The sequence below is a fragment of the Trichosurus vulpecula genome, chromosome 2 (assembly GCF_011100635.1).
Source record: "Trichosurus vulpecula isolate mTriVul1 chromosome 2, mTriVul1.pri, whole genome shotgun sequence".
In the NCBI taxonomy this organism is placed as follows: domain Eukaryota; kingdom Metazoa; phylum Chordata; class Mammalia; order Diprotodontia; family Phalangeridae; genus Trichosurus; species Trichosurus vulpecula.
Window position 1 is genome coordinate 388,459,016 of NC_050574.1, and position 15,974 is coordinate 388,474,989.

General features: G+C 39.0%; 1 protein-coding gene across 8 annotated transcripts in view; it reads left to right on the top strand.

The window, feature by feature from the left end:
• Nucleotides 1-15,974, top strand: part of INPP4A (inositol polyphosphate-4-phosphatase type I A) — a 137,627-nt gene that overhangs the window by 34,252 nt on the left and 87,401 nt on the right. For all 8 annotated transcript variants that reach the window (XM_036747687.1, XM_036747682.1, XM_036747683.1 and 5 more), the window contains exon 2: nt 11,646-11,717. The gene's annotated coding sequence lies outside the window, so the exon portion shown is untranslated. The remainder of the gene's footprint in view (nt 1-11,645; nt 11,718-15,974) is intronic.

Sequence of the window (15,974 nt, forward strand, 5' to 3'; positions counted from 1 at the left end):
GAGATTCTCTTTGAAATCATAAATTCTGCCTTCCTAATATACCACCCAAAGACTTTTCAACCTTGTAAACAAGGTATTAAAAAAGAGAGAGGAAAAAAAAAGTAATTTGGCAAAACCAACTAACACAACCTAAGCAACATTCCACACCTGTTATCATCCACATCTGCAAAGAAGGGAGGTCATGCTAAACAATTTAATCTTTTAAAACATGTTTTTATTGACTTTGTTAAATATTTCCCAATTATATGTAATTCTTAAAGTATTCATTTAAAAAAAAATTTGAGGTACAAATTCTCTCCCTCCTTCCCACCTCTGTGTGTGTGGATTATGGATTATGCAGCTAGCTGACATTGGACTTGGAGTCAAGAAGCTCTGAGTTTGAATTCTGCATCAGATGCTGTCTGTGTGACCTTGGGCAAGTCACTTAACTTCTTCCTGGCCTCAGTTTCCTTATCTGTAAAATGAGGATAATAATAGTACCTACTTCACAGCATTGTTTTGAGGATCATATAAGATACATACAGTGCTTTGCAAACCTAAATAAAGCACTACATAAATGTGAGCTAGCTGTTACAGGTATTATTCAATCAGTGCTGTGTAAGCAGAATCTGCAGCACCTGATTGAAGGTAGGGAAGGTGAGGAAAGAATTAGCATGAATGTGTTTGTTCACCGTGCTTCCTTTCTAACTCAGTGCTCATCAGCTTTGCTGTACATCACTTGAGGATCATTGAGCTCCCTGAAGTGGCCTTGATCCTTTTTCTCTCTCCTTATGCACCCCGACCCCCCCCCCTAAAAAAAAATTCAGAGACTGAATTAGGCAATTGGCCCCCTGTACAGAACTGATAACTTTGTTACAAAGGGATTTCCTCACAGTAGTCCTGTTTCCTTAATCCTGTCTAAACAGATGAGGAAACAAAATCAGGCAAACTGACTTGCCCAGGTTATACATGAAGTAAGTAAAGGTCTGTGAATTGAACTCCAGTTTTCTTGAACTCCCAACTCCCAATACTCTCCATCATAGTGCTGTGCTGCCTCTTCATTATGGAATATGTTTTCCCTGTGTAGTCTTGCTTCTGAGATAGTAGATGTTGATTGAACAGGTTTCAATTGCATAGAATCAGTACTTCTATTATAAATCCCTCAGAAGATAACATTGTATTCTAAAGACATCTCAACAAATTTCTTTTAGTCTCAGCTGCCCATCAAAGAAAAAAAATAAGGGTATGATGGCATTCTTTCTCTGTTTTGCACAGTCAGGTGGCTATTTATATCATCCCTTGTGTTACTTGTGTATCTTTTCTACTAGAAAATTGCTTCATTTTCCCTGAGCTAACAGAAGGCTACTATTTATTCATTCATAGAATTTAAGATTGTATGCTTAATAGTAATGCTATAATTAGTAGGTATTTTCTTTCTGAGCCCAGAATCAAATAGGAAGAAGAAAGTAGTTTAGATTGCATTAAAAATTTCTTTAATTAATTTTTAATTTTCAGCATTCACTTTTATAAAATTTTGAGTTCTAAATTCCCTCCCCCCACCTCCCCAAGACAGCATGCAATCTGATAAAGGGTATATATGTACAATTTGGATTGCATTTAGAATATAGTGGATTGCTTTCTGTGATCCCAAGCTCCTCCCTGAAACAAAATCCCCCCGCCCACTCCCTCATGCTAATACTAATGTTTTAGTGATATTTCATGGTTGGGACTCATAGAACATCACAGTCTCTGAGGAATGAAAATTGCATGTACCCAAAGGGAAATGAAGGGCCTCCTTCAAAGTATGAATAGGCTGTAACATATTACCAATAACAGTAAATGATAATCAAAGAGATACACACACACACACAGATATATACATACACAAGAGAGACTACATGGACATTGGTATTTACATGATGGTGCAAGATTTAGAACAGAGGTTCTTAACCTGGGGTTTGCGAACTTGTTTTCCTAATATTTGGACAACTATGTTTCACTATAAGTGGTTTCTTTTGTAACACTATGTATTTCATTTTATTCATTTAAAAACATTGTTCTGATAAGGGGTGCACCGGCTTCAAAAGAGGGGAGGGGTTCAGGATACATCAGAGGATAAGAAACCTCAATTTTACTTGCAAAACGTCTTTTACATGTATCCTTCTCTTTTCTCACACCACAAGCACCTTTGCCCCAGTTCTCATTACCTCTTGCCTGAACTATTATCAGTAAGTCACCAGATTTGACCTCCCAGCATCCAGTTTCTTTTCTTTCACATTTGTCTTCTACATAGCTGCCAAAGTGATATTCCTCAAGTGGAGTTCTGACCATGTTGCTTCCTGGTTCAAGAAACTAGAGTGACTCCTCATTTCCTCTGAGATAAAATATAAACTCGTTATGTCTCTATCCTCTCTTTCTAGCCTGATTTCATATTACTTCACATACTATGTTCCAACCAAACTGTCCTGCTTGCTGTTCTCAATACACTGCATTCCATGGCTCATTTTTGTGCCTTTGTGAACATGGCGGGCTGTCCCTTCTGCTCTTCAAATCTCCGTCTTTTTCATCTCCACCTCTAGTTCTCAACCAAGCTCTTTTCAAGTGCCATTGCTTTTAAGAGACTTCTCCCAATTCTTTTAGTTGTTAATGCCATCTGGTATACATTTCTTCTGTATTCCTTATGTCCTTAGTTGTGAACGTGTCGTATGCCCCCTAACTTGAGGGTTATTAACCTTCTTTGTGTCATGGACCCTTTTGGCAATCTGCTAATGGATCCCTTCTCAGAATAATGTCTTTAAATGCATAAAATAAAATGGGTAGGGTTGCAAAGGAAACCAACTGTATTGAAATACAGTTGTCAAAATATTTTTAAAAACCAAGTTCATAAACTTCTTGCCATAATAGAATGTGAATTCCTTGAGGGCAGAGACTGTCTCACTTTTGCGATTGTATCCCAAGGGTCTAGCACAGGTGATTAGTAAATGCTTATTGATCAGTTAATTGGCTTTGTGCAGCTACTCCAAGTTCTTGAACAACAGGGGTAGGGAAATTGGAGTTGGGGGGCAATTGGGGTTAAGTGACTAGCCCAGGGTCACATAGCTAGTAGGTATCTGAGGTCAAGTTTGAACTCTGGTCCTTCCGACTCCAGGGATGGTGTTCTCTTCACTGTGCCACCTAGCTGCCCCAGGAAATTGGTTCTTAAACCACTAAAACATTCAAATTTGTGTAAGGCTTTATATTTGGCTAGATCCTAAATTACAAATAAGAAGAAAAACTTACTCATTTTTTCTGTCCTCTTTCCAGGATATCACTGTATTCTATAATTGTGCCATTTAGTTTAGCCTTTGGGAAAGATACTATTCTTGGCCTCTTCTTGTCCTAAAGACAGCTGCTGTCCCTTCTCCTTCTCCACCTTGTTCCATGTCACCTTCCCATGTTCATTCATACAGTTAAAATCCCTTATTTTCTACTAACCACACTTCAGTTGCAAACCTGAGGACGCCTTTTGTGGCTTCAGTCCAAGAAGACAGACTTGTTAGTATATCCAAGTGGCCCAGTCTATTCTTTCCCTCCCCTTCACCCATTTTCTGGTTTGTATTTTGTCTGCCTAGAAATGTATCTTCCATTTATGACTTTATTACTTTTAAAACAACTTCCTCCTATAACTTTGTTTCATCTTAAAAATGGTTTCCTTTTTATAGAGCCAATTAAAGGTATAAAGCGGCACTGTGCTTTCATCTGGACTGTGTTTTTTCTAGTCTGTACAATTTAAGAGAGAGGAAGGAGGAGAGAGAAAAGAGGGAGGGAGAAGAGAGGAGAGGAGAAGAGGAGGGGGGGTAGAGAGAGAGAGAGAGAGAGAGAGAGATCTCTTCCCCTCACCCCTGAGCTCCTCTTACTTGACATTTCCCCTTTCTCTCCTCCCCTTTAACTAGTCCTGTTACTTAGTTTTTAAATTTCATCTTTTGCATACCTTTTCAAAATGGATTTCTTTTACCCTCTTCGCTGTTCATCTTCACCTTCTGTTTTCCCTAGATCCTCATTCTCTGATCGATTCTGACACCTGTAATTATTTGTTCTCTCTCCTTTTTCTGTATTCTTCATGTAGTCAGAGCTTTCAAGGTATCCCTTCTAGGCTTTCCCCCTTTCTGCCAGTGCCTTGTAGGGCTTGCCTTATGGATTCTCCTTTTCCGTTGTGCCTTACTTCCAGAACAATGCCAGTTATTGCAGGTGTCAGAGAGGATGCTGCTCAGTGGTAGGGCCCCTCCCTCACTATGTCCTTGATTATGCAGCCCTCCACTGATCTATACCCTTTCTTTTCTACATTTGTCTGGAAATCACCTCACTTGTCCAAGCTCTTCCAGTCCTCCAGGTGCCAGTTGCCCCCAGGGGTTCCAGCTCTCACCCTCCCAGTACAAGCAGACTTTTCAAGCACCAAGTCCCCTAGGCCTCATCTCTTTTCAGTGACCCATCTTTCTTTCCCCATAGGAGCATTCATCATTGGACCCTCCTCTTACAAAGGCTTCCTTCCTTTCCCCTCTTTACGTTCCTTCCCTCCTCCTCGAGGACCTGGTGTTCTGTAGGCTCTTCTCGTTGTGAGACCATAGAGTTCGCTTTATCCTCATCACTAGCCCTTGATTTGAGCCTGGAGCATCCCTCACTCTTCTCTATCCTCCTTCTGCCCTCCCCTCCTTTATGTATTCTTTCATGTTGTCATGTACTCTCACAAAAGAAACTTTCACTTGTAGGCAGGGTGTTTTACATGTTCTGTCCATAGGGCCCCTTGTCTTTCTCCTTACAGTTAACTCTACTAGATTACTGCCTTCATCTCTCTTTCCTTTTGTACATTTAGAAAGCAGTCTCTTGGTTGTCACTGTCACTGTCCTTGCCTGCTGCATTTATTCACTTCTCCTGCTTTTCTGTTATTTGGGGTTTTAGAAAGGCACACAATCTTCAGCTCTGTTTTTCTTTCTAAAAATGTTTCAAACTCTTCTTTATTATTGAGCATCCATCTTTTGTCCTATAGGGTTAAGCTCAGATTTGCAGGATGGGTCATCCTGAACTTCATCCTGAGCAACGTTGCTCCTCAGAACATGTTATTCTATTCCTTCCTCCCTTTTCTAATGGATGGGGTCTTGCTTTTGAATATCCTTTCTCTTGTATTTGAAGGTTTTTTCCTGCTGGCTTGTAGAACTCGTCTAAATTGTATCATTAAATTTAACTAATATATATTGTGGAACTTGCTGCTTTGGGGGATTTTTTGGAAGCAAACTGAATTCTTTCAATTGGAGTTTCATTTCCTATGTTTAGAAGTTCTGGGTGGTTCTCTTATTTCCTTCATTATGGTGTCATAATATTTTGTCCTGTTGTGTTTTTCTGGGAGAACTCTAATCCTTAGCTTGTCTTTGTACATCATGTCTTTGAGTTCATTGTGTTTTGCTTTCATAGTGAGCATATTTTCTTTTAATGTTCTGCTTCTCTTTTAGGTTGACCTTCACTCTTCTGTATTTGCATTCCCAGTCTATTGTTTTCTCTTTTGTTTCTCTGGTGAGGCTTGCCATTTTAGATTCCAGTTTTTCCTATTTTCTACTATTCTACTATTTTCTTCTGTGCTAGATACAAATTCTGCTCATAATTCTCATTTCTCTTTTAAACCATTTAGAAATAGCATATTGTAGTTTCATATGAGTTCTCAAATTCCACAAGTTCCTCTGTCTCATCAAGTGTAGGACTATTTTTTTTTATTTTGCAATATTTATTTATAGATATTTGAACTCCTTTACTAGATCTGGAGGCCATATTTCCTCCTGTTGTTACTGTTTTTACTATTGGTTTATCTGTTTATGTTCAAAGTCTTTGAGTCTTCTGCATGAAATCTTTGATACTTTTGGTCTCTCTCTGCCCTCCCCCCATTCCCCTTATCACTTCCTGACTCCCTCTTCTCAGATTGTGATTTTCTTGGGGACTGGATCTCAAGGCATCTCAGTCTCCTCCCATCCTGGGCAATTCACAATTCACCAGCCTAGATCTCTGCCTCAACTGACTTTTGAATGGTAAGAACTGGCCCTAGCTAGATGATGTACTCTTTCCCTCAAGCCTGGTAGAGTGTTTTACCTTGCCTCACACCCCCCACATAGTATCCTTTCCTGATGACCTGTTACATTGCCTCAGTTCTCTAGTCTGGCATCAGCGGTTCAGAGCCTTTTTTTCCCTGGCACTTGAAATTCAGGGCTTTGAAGCATTGATGCTTCAAGGTTGTAGCTTCTAGAAGACTTTCACTCCTGATAGGCTGTGACCATGCTGGCTGTTTAGCCCTGAGCAAACTTCTGCAGCCTGGAGCTGGTGTCTCTAGAGCACAGGAAAGACAAAGGGGGAACCAGAGTGCAGGGGTAGGTGGTCTTGATGTAAGTCTGTGTTATATCCTTGGGTCTGCTAGTGCAGCCTCACTGCTGGTAGTATGGGAGGTAGGAAAGGGGCGCTGAGTGAGCTCAAGGTCAGCGAGCTACAGTTCCTGGGATTTTTTTCTTTTTTCTTCTTTTTCTTTATTAACCTTCTTTTGTATTCTGGGTATCCTAAACTATGGAAACAGCTGAATTGCTTTATCTTTGGTGTATAATTTTTGTTTTGGAAAGGTTTGAAAGATCATGGGGATTAGTGAAAATGTCTAAGTCCACCATCTTGTGGCTAATGTGGCCCAGTCGTTCCCATTGCATTATAATCTGTTTTAAGGTTTACTAGGCCTCTGTATTTGACATCTCTGGTGTAGTGCGTTTAGCCTTTAGACTTGTAGTCAGAAATTATGGGTTCCAGATATGGATGTTATATATGAGTATATATTCTATATTATGGCTATTATATTAGTTCCAGCTATGACATTTATTAAGTGGAATTCTTAGACCAGTTCCTTTACTTCTGTGAGCTTCCATTTTCTCATCTGTATCTGTCAGATACAGATTTCTCATCTGTATCTGTAATAAAATGTATAATATTTGAACTACTTACCTATCAGTGTTACTAGTAGAAAAGTGCTTTTTATATTCTAAAGTGCTATATATGAGTAACCATGAATGATTTCTCACTTTGTAAAGTACCTAAAATAACTTTCTATACTGTTAGATGCTTAATAATGTTTTTTTTAAATAATGATCAAAACCTGAAATAGAGAATTTTCCCCATACATCACTTTCATGCTATACCACACAGTTTTCAGCTAAAATTTTTTTTCCTGTTAGTGGACTTTTTAAAAAAAAATTAGCATTTTTTGAAATGTAGCAGATCAACAAATAAGGGGATCTTCATTTATTTCAGAATACACTGTAGTGTTAAGATACCTAAGGTTGTTGGCCAGACTAATTTATAAGGTGGATATGAAAATATCCATGATGGTATGTCAAAAAGCCACAATTCCCTGGACTGCAATGATGCATTGCTTCCCCTGCTAGCTTTTCTCCGAAGAAGTCAGAGAAGGGCTAGTCAGCAAAGTTAATCATTTTTTTGGCAGCGAATTCTTCTCCTCATTTGGGATCACCAATAGATCATAAATCTATTCTTTGTTTTGAAAAGGGCTTTCTGGAAATGGTCAGGCAATAACACATTCTATAATAATTCTAAGGGTCTGTGGACAGCCCTTTTAGAGGCTTTGAATAAAGCACTGGTCCAGGAGTCAAGAGGACTAAAATTCAACTGTGGCCTCAGACACTAGCTGTGTGACCCTGGGCAAGTCACTTAACCCCATTTGCCTCCAAAAGCAAAAAAAGAAAGAAAGAAAAGAAAAAAACCAGTACCATTTGAGGTGAATGACAGTAATCAAATATCAGCCAGATCCTTTCTGTATCTCGTATACTTTGCAATAGAGTCTCTTTTTAGATGAGTGTTCATTGAATGATAGGAAAGGTCAGATGCATCTATTTGGTTTCACCCTCTACTGAGATTGTATATAATGTATAGGTGTATGTGCATATACATACACACACAGAGGCATGAACACACGTATAAATAATTATGAGAATGTACACCTGACTTTGCTTCCTGGAGAGAAAAACTCACTTATTTGTTGGAGTTGATGGTTGATTTTCCTTTTAAATGGGGGAAGGAAAGTGTAAGATGCTGAGAAGACTCAATATCATGCTCATTGAAAATTAGTTGAAAAAAACTGGGCATGTTTAGTCTGCGAAAGAGAAAATCTATAGGATCATAGATTGAGAAAGGGACTTGAGAAGTCACATAGTTCAGACGCCTCATTTTATAGATGAATTCATCTATAGATGAGAAAAGACTTAGGTGAAATTTCAGAACATAAAATGTAAGCTCATTGCAAAAACATTGTTTTATTTGTTTTTTCATCACCAGTGCCTAGCACACAGTAGATGCTTAATAAATACTTATTGATTGATGGATCAATACCAGTCTCCAAGTATTTGGAGGACTGTTATGCAGAAGAAGAATGACATTTGCTTTCTATAGTAAGTAGAAGTTTTAGATTTTTATTCTGGGTCATTTTAAGAGAACACCATGGGGCAGCTAAGTGGCTCAGTGGACAGAGCGCTCTGCCCGGAGTCAGGAAGAACTGAGTTCAAATCCCACCTTAGACACTAGCTGTGTGACCCTGGGCAAGTCACTTAACCCTTTTTGCCTCAGTTTCCTCATTTGTAAAATGATCTGGAGAAGGAAATGACAAACTACTCTAGTATCTCTGCCAAGAAAACCCCAAATGGGTTTGTGAGGATTCTGACAGGACTGAAGTAATTGAACAGCAAGAGGACACTTCCTAACAGTTATAACTTTTCTAAAGAAGAATGGGGTTGTCAGAGTAGCTGATGAATTAGAAGGCTCAAATATTTGTAGAGGAGCTTCCTTGTTTGGATATGAATTAAATTAGCCAACATCCCTTCAAACTCTGAGGTTTGTAATTCTGTGAAACTTTTTTGCTATTTGTCAGCAATACTTAAGAAACAAATTTAAAAAATTGGTGTCTGAGTGACTTTAGGCAAATCATCTCAGTTTTTTGGGCCTCGGTTTCCACATTCGTTCCTCATAAGTTCCCTTCCGTCTTAAAATCTATGATAGTTTGATCTTATGGTTAGGGAGATGGTTGGTTGGTATTTGTCTCTTATTGGCTTGAGCAATTCCTTTCAACCTATATTAACCACCTACTGTGTGTGCAGATCAATTTTCCCCTCTTGGGCTTATCTATAAAATGAGTAGGAGTGGACTGAGTGATATCCAAGGACCCTTCCAGCTTCAAAGTTCTGTGATCCTATCTTGAAGACCAGTAGTCTTCCTAGTGACCTTTCAAATTGCATGAGTCTCTATTGATTGCATTTCTCCAGGCTCTTCTTGCTGCTCTGAGTACCACCAGATAACTAGATGTATGTTTGTGGAAGAAGGTGCACAGTGAGAAAATGCCTCTGAGGTTCAGTAATCTATGACTTGTCTTTTTTTATGGAAAATAGAAATAAAGTCTCTTGAGGTTCTGTGACCTTTCCATCAGGAAATCATGTCAGACTGTACTATTGATTCCTGTTAGCCGGCAACACACAGAGTTACCTGGTCTCTGAGGGCAGATAAGAAAGGGGGCAATTGGTCTCCCAGCCACAGGCTGTCCCCTTTCTTTCAAAAAGTTTTTTTTTTTCTCTCTCTAATGAGAACTGGTCTTCAAATGAGTAATCACCAGGACTTAGAGTCGAAAAAGGACCTTGGGAATAGTATAGTTCTTGGTGAATTAGCTTACATTAATGAGACTTGTAAATTAAGTGCGATCTAATTTGGCAGTGAAAATTATCTTTGTGTACTGGGGGTTAGATAATGAAGTGGCCTGGAATATACTTTTCAATTAAATGTCCCAGTAACCTTAGTCTCATTAAAATTAGTCTCTCAGACATCACCTCTTAAAAGGATTGTTAATTCTAGTCATTATTTTGCCCTGGAAAGTCTCTTGAAGACAGTAAAATGTCTCCCTTTTATAAATGTGTAGGGGAGGATAGTATAGGAGTATGCCAGATTTATACTGAACATGGCTAGAAATATCTCTCTAACTCAGTTAAAAATATGTATTAGTCATCTGTGTGATACCTCAAGGTACCTCCCAAAACTCAAAGGATGTGCCCCCTTGAGTCATATATCTTGTCATTTAGAGAGCCATGATCAAATTCATGGAGGAGGGAAAGGATGGACTGAGTAATCTAGTTGGAAAAGACCATGCAGTATATAAAAGGCAGTGTTAATATTAGTCTGGAAAGGGAGGTGGGAACCAAATTATGGAGTGCCTTAAAGACTAGGTGAAAGAATTACTTTTGGAAGTTTATGAACAAGAAATAATATCTATGAGTTCTACATGAAGAAGGTTACTATAGGACAGATTGGAGGAGGCAGGAAGACCAATGAGAAGATGGTATGTCAGGTAACATTATAATGATAACATATTTATATACTTCTCGAAGGTTTTCTAAAGCTCTTTTCTCATAATAGTAGGTGAGATAGGTAGTTATACATATAATTTCTAAATAAGGACCTGAACTAGGAATGGAATTGAGGGAACACTGAGATAAAATATAGGATTTAGTAATTACTTAATTGGAAATGAGGGAGACAAGGGCATTTGAAGATGAAAAATTATGTTTTGAGCCTTGACAACTAACTGTAAGAATGAAGACCCTATGAACAGAAAAAGAGAAATCAAGAAGATGTGGATAGAAAGATAATAAGCAGTAAATGGTGAAAAGAGACTATTGCAAAGTATTTGGGAGACAGAAAGGACCTGGCTGATATTGATTACTGTCATTCACCTCAAACAGTACTGGCTTTTTTCTTTTCTTTCTTTCTTTTTTTGCTTTTGGAGGCAAGTTGGGGTTAAGTGATTTGCCCAGGGTCACACAGCCACTACTAGCTAGTCAGAGTAGGAATATGGACCAAGCTAGAGCCAAAGATAGAGCCTGGTTTTTTTGGATAATAGGAACCCTGTTATTCCAGATTTATGGACTTACTGGCCATTTCTTTACCCTACTGAGAATGCCTGAGCTGGGGTTGGAGGTCATCTTGTGAATAACTGTGGAGGTAAAGAGGCCTAGGAAAAGGTATAAGACAGAAGAAAAGGGTATTTCCTGTAGCTACATATGGTGCCAAGAGAATATAATGATGAATGTGTGAGGGTGTATGCTACAGCTTCCTTTTAAATAGGAGCAGAGTAGGATACCTTTCTGTGAGGTCATTCTGGCAGACTGTCTGCTAAGATTTTGAAAAAGACCTGGGGGAAGGAGGAGGACCTTCTGTTTCCTAGTTTTCCTGCTTTGCCTCTCTGCCTCTCTGAGTAAATGAGATGCACTCTGGGTAATAGAGCCTAGAACAGCCTAGGAACTTAACTCATTTTCTGGGGAAACTGTAGACCAGAGGTAAGACAGACTTGCTTGGGCTGTCCCAATGTGGTTTCAGGGCCAGACTAAACCCTGGATTTAGAGGGAACAGTGGGCTCCCAGACTCCAGCAGGTGGGCCTTTGTTGTTGATGCTAAAAGCTTGGATTAAAATATAGAACAGTTGTGGAGGAGAGCTCAGAGTAACATTTTGCTTTGCCATAATTCCAACCTTGAAAATTATAATGTGAGCTTTCTCTGTAGCGTCTGTAAACTGTGTGTATTCACATTTAGCCAAATACCTGTTGTATCTCTATTTTTAGATGTGATGAAGTTGAATCAGCTTCTATAAAAATGCAGCCTGTCTCTCCTCTCCTGAAGAAAAACAACTTTCTGTAAGTATAATTAGTATACAAATTGCCATGCAATGATAACAAAAATACTCTTGCTTGGTATTGTCATTGATTTGTGTAAGTTAAGAGAAACTCTTAAGATATGAGAGTAGAATAGCCAAAATTTTTGTTTAATTCAATTCTGCAGACATTTAATAAGTACCTGCTGTGTGTAGTACATTGTGCCTGGATATTAGGAGTGATAAAAAATTTAGGTAGGATGTGGCCCCTGCTGTGATGGAGCTTCTAGGATGGTGTGAGGATAAGCCACATATGCACATAACCATGATGCAGAATAATACATAATAAAGGCATTAGAGAGGTATAAATAAAATGCTGTGTGAGGTCTAATGGAAGACAGATAATGATCTGATCTGAGGGACCATGGAAAGCTTCACGTAGAAGTGATTGTTATCTGATTTGTACTGTATGGGGTGTGGAAGAATTCATTAGGAAAAAAGGGGAGGAAGGAGTGGTCTGAGTGAAGACATAGAAGTTAGAAAACACAGGACATACTCAGGGAACAGTAGATAGTACATAATGGGATTAGGAAGACCTAAATTGAAACTTAGTCTCAGATACTTACTTGCTGTGTGACCCTGGACAAGTCACTTAACCTCTGTTTTCCTCAGTTTTCTTATCTGCAAAACTCAGATAATAATAGCAACCACTTCCCAGTGTTATTAAGAAGATGAAACAAGGTAATATTTGTAAAGTACTTTATCATCCTTAAAGTGCTGTACAATTGCTCAGTATTATTATTTTTATTTAGTCCAGTTTGATTAGAACATAGAATAAATGTTAAAGTGAGATATGAGCTAAGATGAGAAAGCTAGGGTTGCACCAGTTTGGAGATAGTCTTGAATTCCAGTCAAAGGGGTCTGAACTTTAATCAGGAAACCATAGGAAGCCATTAAAAATTTTTGAGCAGAGGAGAGTGATATGGCTAGATCTATACATACAGAAGATTAGTCTAGTAACAGTATTATTGGATTAAAGGAGGATACAGGAAGAATCAAAGCAGTAAGACCTGTTAGGAGGCTATTGTGATAGCCCAGGGGAGTGATAGTATTAGGATGGGAGTAGTCCAGTTGACAAAATACTAGGTTGCTGATTAGGTATGAGAGGTGAAGGAGAGGGGACAGTCAGAGATAACACAAGTATTAGGTACATGGGGTAATGATAAGCTGAGTTTTGGACGTTGTTGAGTTTGCTGGTAAGATGTCCTAGAGGCAGTTGGTCATATTTATCTCCTATCTAATTGGAGAGACAGGGGCATGAGGAGTAAATTTGGGAAGCCTCTGAAGAGCTATAACTATCTTTTTAAAAGTAATTTTTAAATTAAAAACATTAATTTTTCGAGCAAAACCTGTTGCCACAATGGCCACATCCACAGATGTATGTCTTATTCTCCAGCTTGAGTATGTCCCCTCTATCAGGAGGCATATCATTGTTGGTCTCCTAGAATCATGGTTGGTCATTGCATTAATCAGAATTCTTAAGCCTTTCCAAGTGGTTTGTCTTTACAGTGTTGTTATAGTATAAATATATAGTATAAATTATTCTCTTCTGAAGCAGTTCACATGAGTCTTTCTGAGTTTCTCTGAAACTATGCCTCATATACCATAATTTGTTCAGCCAATCATCCAATTGGTGGGCACTCCCTTTAATTCCCACATCCTTGCCACTAGAAAAAAAAGCTACCATAAATATATTTGTGCATATCTGGGGACATGACCATCTTAAGGGTTTCAGAAGAAGCTGAGGAAACAGAAGGAACAATTAAGAAAGGCAGTGATAGAAACAGGAGAGTCTGTTCCTGGACTAAAGAGAGCATTTGATTTTGTCACCGTCAACTTCCGACATGTAGTTTCAGTAGAGAGGATGGAAAATTCAGCTGGAGGCCAAAGAAAGATTGGAAGTGGAGGTTTTAAGTGTAGACAGTTTTGTTAAAAAAATTTGTCAGTGAGGAGATAGAAGGGATGTGGGAAAGTAGCTGGATAGGGTAGACATATCAAGGAATGGCATCAGGGAGATTTGAGCATGCTTGTAGGCATATGAGAAGAAGTTATAGATGCATGAGAAAGTAGATAAGTTTTGGAGTGAGGTTAAGGCAAATGGGTGAGACTCTAAGGGATTTATTAATCTGAGCAAAGAGGCCTGGTAGCTTTTCAAAGATTAGAGGAAAGGAGGGGAAAAATGGGGAGTGATGCAGACCTTTGAAAAGCAGATGAAGGGATGTGACCTACGTTATTGACATATAGGATGCTGTGTCAGCTATGGGGCCTGTGGTTGGGAATTGGAGGAAAGCAGAAGAGTTTGGATTGGTTACAATAGGGAATAGATTAGGAGTCAGTAAGATGAGAGTAGAAATACTTCCACGTGGCATTATGGGCTCATTTGAAGTTATTCACCATACATTCACAGTAGGTAACATCAGTTTAGTTCTGTGACTCTTACCACAACCCTTCAATAAGTGCAAAGGAATCAGATTATGGAGGTTACTCAGGGATAAGAATTACAAGCTACAACTTGTGGAAAATTACAGTTGAGGGATTTTAAAATAGCCAGCCACAATTATGGAGGAACCAGAATGGGGGAGATAGACTGGGAAAATGTGGATGAGATAAGGAATCAGAAGTTACAGTGACGGTAAGAGAAGGTGTTAACATGAACTTGAGAATAGAAAAGGTGGAAGGATAGAAACTGTGGTCTGAGAGTTGAATTTCAAAGTTGAGGTCATAGAATTGGATAGACTTCCATGAACTGGTGAGGTCTAAGATGTAACCATTCCTGAATGTGGCTGAAGTGGCAAAAGCCAAGTTCTAGTTAAATCCAGGTATTAGAAAAAGTTTAAGGGGGGAAGATGGCATGGAGTTTGTCGATGTTACAGTAGAGTTTTCAAGACCATAGTGTAATGAGCTAGAACAAATGTAGTTGTTTGTCCTTTATTCTCAAAGAGTACCATGACATCAGGGAGGGATGCCATGACGTGCAGGTGAATTGGATTTAAGTGAGGGAGGGCTGTGCAAGGTCACCAGCCTCACTTTCTCCCCAGGAGCCATCTGGGTCCAGTGGCAAGATATAGATCAGGATGACTGGAGATGGCCCTGGATACAGTGGAAGACCTTGGCCTTTTTGAGCTAAAGTCTTTAACAGGTCTTAGTTTGACTGAGGCAATAAGCAAATGTGAACAAGATTGGAGTAGACTGGGGTGGGGGGGGGGCGGAGGAGAAGAGAGAAATAGAGCCGATCTGCATAGGGACAAGGGTTTAGGAGGATGTGGTAGAAACATGCATCTGACTTCTCGGGGGAAGAAGGAGGTTTTAAACAAAGTTAGTGGTCAGTTCTAAAACTATTATTTTTAAGTATTAGGAGAGGTTTTGATTGGAAATCTGTCAGACTTTGTTGTTGTAAAGGAGAGGTTAAGAAGATATGAACCAAATGTGTGTGAGTTACTGGCAATACCAGGTTTTCCTGATTTGGTTTGCTGTGGCATTCTGCCTGAAATCTTCCGTACACATTATATGACCATTTCTGTGTTAGTTTAGAATTAGTCATTAGCACAGACTACTACCTACTTACTTTATAAAAAGAAAGTCGGAGACTCAGAGGAATAGTTGGTGTTTTTGAAGAACCTTGCATAATAAAATGGAAGATGGGGAAAAGTTGGAAATATAGATAGATATGGAGATATATCTATGTACAGATTTATATAGCTAAATATACCTAAATCTGTAGAGAGAGATGTGTGCGTGCGTGCGTGTGTGTGTGTGTGTGTGTGTGTGTGTGTATCTAGAGATTAAATGATTTGTTCAAGATCATAAGAGTCTGGGGCAAAATTTTAACCCAACTCTTCCTCACCGTAGGAGTAGTACTTTGTCCACTCTGAAATACTCTGTGCATATGTTTATGCAGACACATGCATGTATATATGGTCTTTAGGACAATTTACCAATTTAAGGAATCAGCATGGATTTGTAATCAGAAGACCTGGGTTCAAATCCCAGCTCTAATTTACTAGTTGTAACCCTGGGTAAGCTACGTATCCCCTCTAGCTCTCAGTTTCTTCATTTGTAAAATGAAAAGATTTGATTACATAATGTCTAACTTCCCATCCAGTCCAAAATCCTGTGGGCCTTATGAAAATCACTGTCTTGGTAAGTAGTACAGTTAATCGCTTCCACATCATGGGGGTTAGGAGCATGGCACCCTTGTGATCTGGAAAATCCAGGTTAAATTTTTTGGCCTTCCCTTTGT